A 10,756-nucleotide genomic window follows, 5' to 3' on the forward strand; every position below is an offset into this window, starting at 1 on the left:
CAACTGCATATACGATATGTAAATCACCCCTACAGCAGGCCTCAGAGCCCTAAGGTAGGGTGCATTATGTTATATGTGAGGACATATCTGCATGATCAGATATGCCCCTGTAATATCTGGTTCCATTGCCATGACATTGCAAGTGATCAGGAAGCCATCTTAAGCATGCATTCCAACTACTCTCACAGATTTGAAAGTTAAATGGGAGACGGATTTAGAGTTACAAATTGCTGATTGGATTAGGAAAAGATCCTAGCACACATACCCACTATCTCTTGTAATGCCAGATTCCAATTACATTTTTATTTTCTGCATAGAGTTTACCTTACGCCTGCTAGGATTAAAAGGTTCTATGCAGCTGCTGCTGCAGCATGTCCGAGATGCGGAGAATTTGGGGTAGAAATTTTCCACATGGTATGGGCCTTGTCCCTCTTTAGCGGGGTACTGGGAGGCGTTCGTGATATCACACAACATGAGATCTCTTGTAAACTCCTGGCCTGTCTCCTTGGGAGTTACCCACGCATGGAAAATCCTTCAGATGGATCTCACCCGAATGCTGAAAAACCGTCACGCATGCAAGCAGACTGGGCAATGGCAAAGCTCTCTACTCAGGAATTAACAAGAAACTCCTTCGCAAACTCTAGACTGTCCAGAACACTGCAGCCAGACTGATCCTCGACATCCCCTGTCGCAGTCACATCACCCAACACCTCCACAATCTTCACTGGATTCCAGACCAAAGAAGAATAACCTTCAAACTCCTCACCCGTGTATACAAGGTCCTTCATAACACTGGACCCACATACCTGAACAGCTGGCTCTCCTTCCACGCACCCAAAAGACACCTCCGATCAGCCCAGCTCTCACTGGCCACCGTCCCATGTATCAGCAAGACAAGAACGGGAGGAAAGTCCTTCTCCTACCTTGCTGCCAAAGCTTGGAACAATCTCCCCCTCCATGCCGGCAATCTCCCACATTGCCCCAGTTCAGGAGGGACCGCAATACCTGGATTTTCGGGTGACCGCAGCACTCAACAGAGCCACCCCCCTATCCCGCAGCGCCTTGAGATCCTCATAGGTGAGTAGTTGCGCTTTACCAACCCTGATTGATTGAAATGGGTAGGATTTGAGACTACTGTATTGTTTCATGAATTGAAGAGAGGGTGGGGAAATATTCTTATGGCTTGAGCATGGAAACATTTAGTAGATAACCTACGGGCTCCGGACGTTGGTTCATATCATCTGACAGCTCCCAGCTTTTTCTGAAGGTGGAAGTAACTGATTTTAGTGGAGCTGCTTTAGGTGGGATTTGGTACTACAGTGGAAAGCTCAAGTAAGCAAGGGGTTATGGAACTCTATATAGGTCAGCTCGGAAAGTGGAACTAAATATGTGACAGCTTGGTAAGGGGTAACTAAAGTGTGGGTGTTATTAGTTGCTAGCTAAAAAGGAGAAATTACATGTTATGCACTGGGCTGTATGAGTTTGAAAGATGTGCACATCTTTAACCTGTTTAATCTGTACCACTATTCATAGATCATCTGTTTCTGATGTGCTTTGTCTTGGATGTGTGTTGCTCTGTACTATCACAGTGTATAGATCATCGGTTGTCCCTGAAGTACTAAGTCCTGGCAGCTAATGTCCTTTGTGTTTTTTGTTATATGGAAACAATACAGTTTTGTTTAAAATAAATAAATACTGGGCACTGGTCATTACAAGTTACCCAGTTACATAATTGCCTCACTCAAAATAATGGTGTTTGATATCAAAACCTCGTCTCAATAAATCCAAACTGATTCCAGTGTTGCATTTATTATGACATGCACCCAGAGGGCACTTTAGAGGTACCCCCTGAAATCTACCAGTCTTCTAGAGGGCTGGTTGACTGAACTCCTCAAGCCTCCCACCACAATTGAGTATCTGATAGAGACATCTAGCTGCGGAGTCCTTAACTTAGAATATCCCCAGGTGTCAGACTGGATCCAGATTTTTTTGCAGCAGCAGCAGCACCTCTGCGCGACGGGGGATGGCGCCACACGACCCCGCCCTGACATCGTCCATGTACATGACGTCAGCGAGGTCATATAAGTCCCTCCCGGCGCGCTGACGTCAGTTTCCTTCCTGCAACGCGGATCCGGAGTGAGTGGTTCCTCTGGCCTGTTTCGGGCCCTTTATCAACGCTTTGTGTTTGGGAACAGTGTGCGATGCCCTCGGGCTTTAAATCTTGTTCTTCCTGTTCGCGACAGATGTCCGCGACTGACCCACATCTCATCTGCTTGTGGTGTCTGGACGAGCACCATGACTCCACGGACTGTGGGGCCTGCCAGCATCTTAAGCCGAAGGCCCGGCGGGAGCACCGGATGAAGCTCTTTTCGGCTCAGCTGTCCTGGTCAGAGTCGTCTCGTCTCACGGCCTCTTCCACGCCTTTCCGTCATCGGTTGTCCTATGGGGCCCGGGGCCGTCGAACACCACCTCTTGGTAAGTTGCGTCCTCGTCCGCCTCCAATGTCAGGAGCGCTGGTTCCCGGGGCAGTCCGGACGTGCACCTCCGACAGGCGTCCCCCCGCTGTCCACCCTTTCCGGGTGTGGGGGCGACTCAGGCCCAAATGGAAGCTTATGCCACAGCCCTGCAAGCTTCCCTTGGGTCCTCTCCCATCCCTGGGGCGTCCTCGGGGCCTCCGCAGGCGGTGGGATCCCCGACGGACTCGGGGATGTTGGAGATGTGTTATCGTCAGGGCGCTGCCCGCCTGGGTCCCCCTCGCCGATCCAAATGGCGTCATCTGATAGAGACTACCAGCCGCAGATTCCTTCACGTAGAATTATCCCCAGGGGTGAGACTGGATCCGGAAACTTTTGCCACAGTATCCCTGTGCGCTAGGGGGGTGGGGTGATACCACGCGACTCCGCCTAGGCGTCGTTCGCGTACGTGACTCGGCTGGGTCCCCCTCTACGACCAATGGCACACCTGCTGCGCCGCATAGTCCTGTGGGGCTCCCTGTGGTGTCGCAGGTGGTTCCGGTGCTCAGAGCCTCGCTTTGGGCACGCCTCGGTTTTCCGGGCAGATGGCCGCCGGTCCGGGGTCGCACCGGGCCGGCGCCGTAGACTCCCCTCCCCGGCCCTGCCTCCGCTTCTTTCTCTGGAGTCAGGGCCTATTGTGGTTGAGGCTGATTTGGCGCGGGTGCGGCGCCAAAGGTTTGCCTCCCCAGCTATGACGCCTTCCATTTCTTCGGAAGGGAAGCTTGTTGTGGATTCGGCGCCGGACGGAGACGACTCGATGCCAGATGGGGTCAGGTCGGCTCCGGACTAGGCTCAATCGGCGCCAACTAAACTTGTTAGACGTCGGGTTGTGGACTCCTCTCCGGAGGCGTCTGGAGAGAGTTTGGCTACGGCCTCACGCCCGGCAACGCCGGATGTATCCTTTCCTCTGCCCCCCTTGGAATATGTAGTTCCACCTGGATCCCCGCCTCCTCAGGGGCACCCACCTCCGGCAGGCTCTTCACCTCTTCCTGAGCCCCGTCAGGACCCCCATTCGTCCATGGGGGTCTCCACAATGGGCCATTGGTCGCACCCTCACTGTCTTGGGAGTGTTAGCTTACAGCCCTCCCCTAATGATGAGCTGCTGTCGGAGGGCTACTGAAGCTGGTGCGGCCTTTCTCAGAGTGGTCTCCTTGGCCTCTCGGATTCTGCACATGCAGCCCCCTTCGGCGCCCCTGTCTGTGGACCCTTTACTTGATGTCCTTCATTGTGGGTCAGGGAACGTGGAGCCGCTTCTACCCTTTGAAGCCTCTCTTTATGATGCCCTTTTGGGTACCTGGGTTCGGTCAGCCTCCGGTAATCCGGTGGCTCGTTCGGTCTTGCACCGCCACCGTCCTGCTCCACATGATCTGGTATGCTTATTTGTGCAACCAGACGTGCAGGGGTTTATTTTACAAACTGCCTTCCCTTCCTTGCCCCGGCTACTGCTTCCTCACACCAGCTACTGCTTCCTCCTTCCCGGGAGTCCAAATGGCATGAGTCTTGGGTTCGGAACATCTTTGCCTTCACTAGTGCTGCACTCAGATCTCTCAATACGGTGTGTGTCCTGGCTCGGACTACCTCTGCCCTGTGGGACTCTGCGGAGTCTTTGTTCTCCACCCACGCTGAAGGCGTTCGTGTTGACCTCCTTCATCTTCTCCGGGATGGACATGACCTTGCCGAGTTTACAATCCACTCCGCCTTGGATACTGTAGATTCCTTGGGCCGGGCTATGGCTGCTTCAGTCGCCTTGCGGCGTCATGCATGGTTATGAGATAGCATCTTTCCGGAAAATATCCGGGAGAGACTTGTTGATTTACCCTTTGATGGGGTTTTATTGTTTTATGCGCACGCCGACTCGGCTGTTCAGCGTCTCCTTGCGGACCTTCGTCCACCCCCATAGACCTGTGTTCTCAGGCGTTTGTTCTGGAGTGGTATCTTTTCAATTAGCATCCTTTTGATGCGTCTGTGTTCTTGGCTGGTGGTAAGCCTTGGGTCTTCCTTTCGCGTAGTCAGAAGTGTTACCCTTTCAATTCAGTATCCTTTGGATGCATTTTGCATTTTTCCTGGCAGTTGGCCTACTGTGGAAGTGTTCTACAGATTGTTCCCCGGACTGTGTGTTGTCCTACTGGGTGTTCCCCGTTTTGGGGGTGTGCATACTCCATGTGGGGTACTTGTTTGCTATTATATAGCTCTGTTAGGTCACCTGGGTCTAGGAGATTCCTGACCGCTATGCGTCCTTGGGTGCTCTTATCTGACGTTGCCTGGCGCTCCATGTTGTGCCTTGGCGTCATCTATACATCATAGGTGTTTATTTGCTTCTTTCTCCTCCTTGGGAGGTTTTCAGGGTGTTCGTCACCTTTCGTGGCAGATACCGACTGCCATTACTTTACCTGCTGGGTTCCTCTACAACCATGTTGCATAGTCAGGGATATGTTACCTGCTTTTGCTATGCGTATATATTGGATATATGTACAATTTTCATGGGTATTCTTGTTCCTCACTCTTCACCTCTCTTTAAAGCTGCAACGTCGGGTCCGACGTTTCCCTGTTTCAGGGGGCCTTTCAGTGATGAATGCGGCATTGCCGACAAGACCCCTTTTTGCGTTCCACTTACTGGGGTGGTTCCCCGGTTTAACACTACTCCTTTCTTCATGTTCAGTTACTGGACAGTCTCTCTTCTAGACAATGGTTACTTCCCTTCCAGTCGGAGGGTGGATTTTGAAATTCTGCGTTTCTACGCCTTAGTGCTTTGGTGCCTCTAATGCGCCTTCCTTCAGCTGTGACTTCTTCTTTACATTCACCCTATATGATATCGGCTGGGCATGCGGGACAACACTTCTAATGTCTGTCGTCCTTGGTCTACACCCTGCGTATCTGTATCAGGGTGTTTAGGATTATTACTGTACGCCCCCTTTTTCCCCCTTTTAGGGGCTAGGGGTGTACTTGGCGTGTTTCTTGTCTCCGTCTGCAATTCTGAGAATGTTGCTGATTCTGCCTCTTGACCGTTGGTTTTTGGGCTGTAGCCTCTCCGGCTTTCCTTTCATGGGCTACCATGGTAGGCTCTGGCCGCATCTTTTCATGTTTCTTCTCAACCTTTGGTCGGTGTTCACATGGTGAGCCATTACACTGATAGGGGTTCTTCTTCCTCTCTCTCTCTCTCTCTCTCTCTCTCCTCCCTTTGTTCTGGTATATGGCTTCTGCAGTTTTTATCTCTCATACTTCTACAGGTGTGGTGTAGCACCTTCCTGGCATTTTTGGGATGTCTTGCATCCCGTTATCCTTTGTTCGGCCAGGCTCTTTGGGTTGCTGTCTGGCTGTTCTGCCGCAGCCTTCCCCATTGTCCATCACTCTGTTGCCGGCTCCAGTGCTTGGCACTTTCTGTTGTTCTGTCGCAGACCCACCTCCCCTTGGGGTATGGCTGTGGTATCTATTCTAAGTTAAGGAATCTGCGGCTAGATGTCTCTATCAGATGAACTAGTTACATACCTTCGGTAACGATGTATCTGGTAGAGACGCTGTCTAGTGGCAGATTCCTTAACGCCCACCCAGCCTCCCTGTTCTGCGAAAATCTTGCCAGGTGGGGGTCTCCGCTGGCCTCTTTCAGTTGCCATTGGTTTTTTCTCTTATGGGGGCTCACATTGTTGTGTCCCTTTAAAAGTTGACGTAATACAGCTGACTCCCTTTCAGGGGTTTCATTTATCTAACATGATACCTTTTGATTAACCTTACCAGGAGATTCATCTTTGTTTTCTTTTCTTCTCCTGTTGCCTCCCCTCCCTCTCGCCTTCTCTATTGGCTAAGGGTTCTGGTCTCCTCTACAATCGTCTTCCTTGGGGATCTGCTAACCTTTGTTTCAGATCTCCATTACTGTAGGGGTAGTGCCAGTCTTTTAATTTTCATACCTTCCTGCGGTGGACTGTTGTTCTCTCTGTACTTCGTTCTTGCTGGATGACACAGTCCTACAGGGTGATGACAGTCTATTTCTGTCTCATGTTCTGCATAGTGATTACAGTATATTTCTATCTGTTGAGATATTCTTCCCTTGTTGCACTTGGGAAGGGTCTTCGCATTGCTTGCGGGGTTCTTTCTCACAGATTTTTCACTTATATGTACGCAGTGTCTAATTCTATCTTTTGCGATGTTGTCTAATTCTATCCTTGGCGATGGTGTCTTGCTCCATCCTCCTTCTTTATTCACGGATTTCATCCCTCGCACACTGTTCCCATACTCTCACAGTTTTTTATTGGTGGCTCTGCGTTGTACAGCGGAAAAGTTTCTCCAAAGAAAACTGACGTCATCGCGCCGGGAGGGACTTATATGACCTCGCTGATGTCATGCGCGTGGACGACGTCAGTGCTGGGTCGTGTGGCACCGCCCCCCGGCGCGCAGAGGTGGTGCTGCAAAACATTTGCCGGATCCAGTCTGACGCCTGGGGATATTCTAAGTTAAGGAATCTGCGGCTAGACGTCTCTACCAGATACATCGTTACCGAAGGTAAGTAACTCGTACTTCTGACCCCCTGATTGGGAGAGCCAATGCTGTCAGAGGTCAGAAACAATGCCTGCTCTGGCAGGAGATGTTTACACTTCGAGCAGGATGGGTAGTGATTGAGCATATCAAGGCCAGTGACTTCAAAGCCTCTGCTGCCTTTGATACGAGCCCCCGACTTTCTCCAGACCTGGAGAATGTCACCCCCTGCCCTGTGGTCCATTTGGAACCAGAGCAGGTAGGAAAATTAGCTAGTATGTAGGCGTGTTGCACTATCATGCTAGGAAAACGCAAAGAAGGGTTTCACCATCTTGTATTTGATGAAACTAAAAACTCTTGGTCAGGTTTATGCCCACTCTCCACAGGAAGTGGTCATATAGGGGGTGTAGTCTCCCCAGGGGTGAGTAGCCCATTGGCTACTACCTTACACTCCCCTAGATTCCGTATTTTGGTTGCCCCCTGACACCAGCATCTCAGATTCGACTACTCAGGAAAGGAAAAGGACAAAAGAGAGCAGTCACCACAAGAACGGAGGACTTACCCTGAGCTTGGCACCAAACCCTGCTTTGCTGCTGGTACCCCGACAATTACACTGACCAAGCTTGTCCAAAAGCTGTGCATCCTCCCAAGCCCATGGGGGACTTTCTAGCACTTAAACAACCAAGCCGCATCTCCCTTGGGGTGGAAGAGCCATCCCCCTGCATCTTCAGGCCCCAACCGCACCTGACTGTCACAAATTGATGTCGGTCACGGAGCCACACCTCGTGTGCCTCTGGTGTCTGGAGCGTGCCCATGACCGGAAGTCGTGCTCCGATTTTCGGGCCATGATCCCCAAATATTATGGGAGCGGTCCCGAAAGTTTCTGGAGGCCCGGCAGTCGGCTCCGCGCAGCTCCATGTCCCCGTCGCGGAGTCACCACCACCATTCATCGTCTAAGTCTTCGTCCTCGCGTAAGTCGAAGCACAAGAAGAAGGCGAAGAAGCACCGTCGCTCTTCACCTTCTCCCCGTCTGTCGGCTGACGCAACGCGGAAGTTCGTCGTCCTTCGGCTCTACCCGCGGAGCCAGATGGGACAGCACCAAGCTTCCCTCCCTCCCTTCCCGGGAGCCGGAGCATCCCCTGCTCAGCTTTGTTCATTTTACGAAGCTCTCCACTCCATCTCTGGGAAGCCCGACTCTGCTGGTGCACCTTCGGGGCCCGCGGACTCGGTTTGGGGCTCTTGGCCTTCAATGCCGGCGACTTCAGCACAGCACCCCAGGGATCCAGGCCTGGATCCGGATCAGTGCCGGTCGACCTTACGATACCTCCCCTGCGCTGATTCCTTTGATAACGCCTCCGACGCCAGTTGTGTCCCTGGCCGGCGTCGACCCGGGCCTCACTACCACCTCGCTTTCTGTGCAGTCTGCCTTTCGCCCCTTTTGTGGCTACGGAAGGGGTTGTAGGAGAGTAGGGTCTGCTTTCTATGTTCACCCCCACTTTTTGCTTTTGCTCTACTGGTTTTCGACTTAGATGTGGCTGTGGGCCTGCTAATAAGACCCAGAGCCCTGCTGTTCTCTCTCTAAATTGATACTATGTACTTTAGGTGCATAACCCATTTGGATAGGATCACCTTATTGGCCCCTGTACAGTGTACCTTAGGTACCCAGGGCATAGATGTATCCTAGGCCTACCAGGGGCTGCAGCATGTATTATGCCACCCCTGGCCTGGCCTTCCATTATGACACAACTGGCTGATCACTCAGCTGGGGCAAGGTCGTGTAATCACTCCTTGCTTAGGTGTAGTATTCCTATACCTATCTTATATATAGACACATGTGTACCTATCAGCCACTCCTATGGCAGGCCTTAACGATCCTGGAGGCATAGTGCTTAGTAACATGTGAGATGGTGCTCTAGCATGAGCTGAGCTTGTCTGCAGCTTTCGGAACCATGTCCTTATAGCTGTTCTATGATCTAGCCTACCATATACTCTTAAAGTGCCTTATAATCTTAAACGGTTATGGTAACTATGGTTTGGCTTTATCAAAACATGTCGTGTAAGGTGTCTAACACTTTGGAATAATACCCCCATCCCATTTCTGGGGATGAGGATATTATCCCTCCCTTCTAGAGGGAGAAGACATGTTGAAACCTACTTACCCGGTTAAAGTTAACCAGAGCCCCAGCATCACAAAATGGATGCTGCTGCCACGACACAAGTCTGACCTCCTGCTGCTGGGAGTGATCCCGGCAAGGGAGGCTTGGACAATAGGTTTCCTGCCTTGGGAGGTGCGAGCACCACCCCAGACAGGCCTTAGTGTATTGGGGCAGGGAGGGATGAATGAAACGAGACACTGCCTGGGGCACACAAGGTGTCCCATGCATAGTCCAGTTCAAACCGGTGCTGGGGCACACCAGCCCCAGTCCTGGCGCGAAACTGGACAAAGGGAAGGGGGTGTAACCACCCCCCTCCCAGGTCCCACCCATAATGCGTGACCTAGCAGGCAAACCAGCCCCCCAGATTAGTATAAGAGTGGTAGCTGGGCCCCAGGAGATTACATTATCCTGAACCTGCAACTTGAACAGAAACTCTGGACCTTCGACATTCGACGAAAGAAGAAGACTGAAGAATCTCCCTTGTGGCCAAGGAGTGGCTACCCTGTGCAAACAGGCACCATCAAGAGACTACCCTTTGCTTTGCTGAAGTTCTACGAGGGACCGACTGCAGAGCCCGACCAGAGCCTTGACTTCCAGACTTCTCCGACCCTGATCCACATCCACAGCCGAACTGAGATCCGTGGAGGCGACGAGAGACGTGGGACCGGCTACCTGGGAAAAGTGGCGAGTATCTTCCAGCGCAGCTTCTGAGGTACCCTCGAAGTTGTGCACCGGGGATTGAGAAGCCCCAACCCCAAGCATCATCTGCACCGAAGATCAGCCCCCCACACTCCACGAGTCCTGCGTGGGGCCCTTCTGCATTTTCCTGCTTGCTGCGTCGGTCCGGTTGCTTGCCCGTTGACTAGCGGCCTTTGTGACGACACACCTTGAAATCTTCACTGCTGGTTTGGCTCCCCCAGACTGGCTCCCGCTTCTTTGCAAAAGAGAAGCACCCCAGACCTTCCTGGTCTGCACCAGAAGCAAGTCCTCCGTTCTTCGTGGGTTCCGCTTGCCTAGGCTTGGTGAGTCCTACTTCGACGCCGCCGACAGCAAGAGCCTTCGTGGGACAGCTCGCCTCCTGGTCCTGGTCGTCCTCGACGTCTCATGGTACCCGTGGCTGCAGCGACAAGCTTCACCCTTCACCTGCAATCTTCACGACATCGCCTGGTTCCTTCCTGGTTCCACGTGGTCACTGGCTAGTGACCTTGACTCTGTCCCTTCTGCTTGCAGGTACCCTTCCTTCTTGATCCCAGCCTTGGGATCCACCGGACACTCTGCACTGACTGCCTTTCAGCAACTTTCCTTCAGGCATCCATAGAAGTCCACGACGAAACCCGACGCAAGTTTACACCTATGCGCCTGTGGGCTAGGTAACTTGGGTACTTCGGTGCTCGCAAGGGTAGTGACTATCCTAGGGTCTAGTTTCCGAGTCTCGACTTCCTAGTTGTTTCAGAAGTGTCCTAAAACTGCTTATTTCAGAACTGTACTATTTCTATCGACTATACGCATTACGCGTGAGTGTTTCCACTCTGCACCTGAATCCCGTGGGCCTCCCACTTCCTAACTGTTGGTAGAGTAGTGTAGCCCCAGCGATTCCCTAGGCATAGGCCTTTTCTATTT

The sequence above is a fragment of the Triturus cristatus genome, chromosome 4_1 (assembly GCF_964204655.1).
Source record: "Triturus cristatus chromosome 4_1, aTriCri1.1, whole genome shotgun sequence".
Lineage (NCBI taxonomy): Eukaryota > Metazoa > Chordata > Amphibia > Caudata > Salamandridae > Triturus > Triturus cristatus.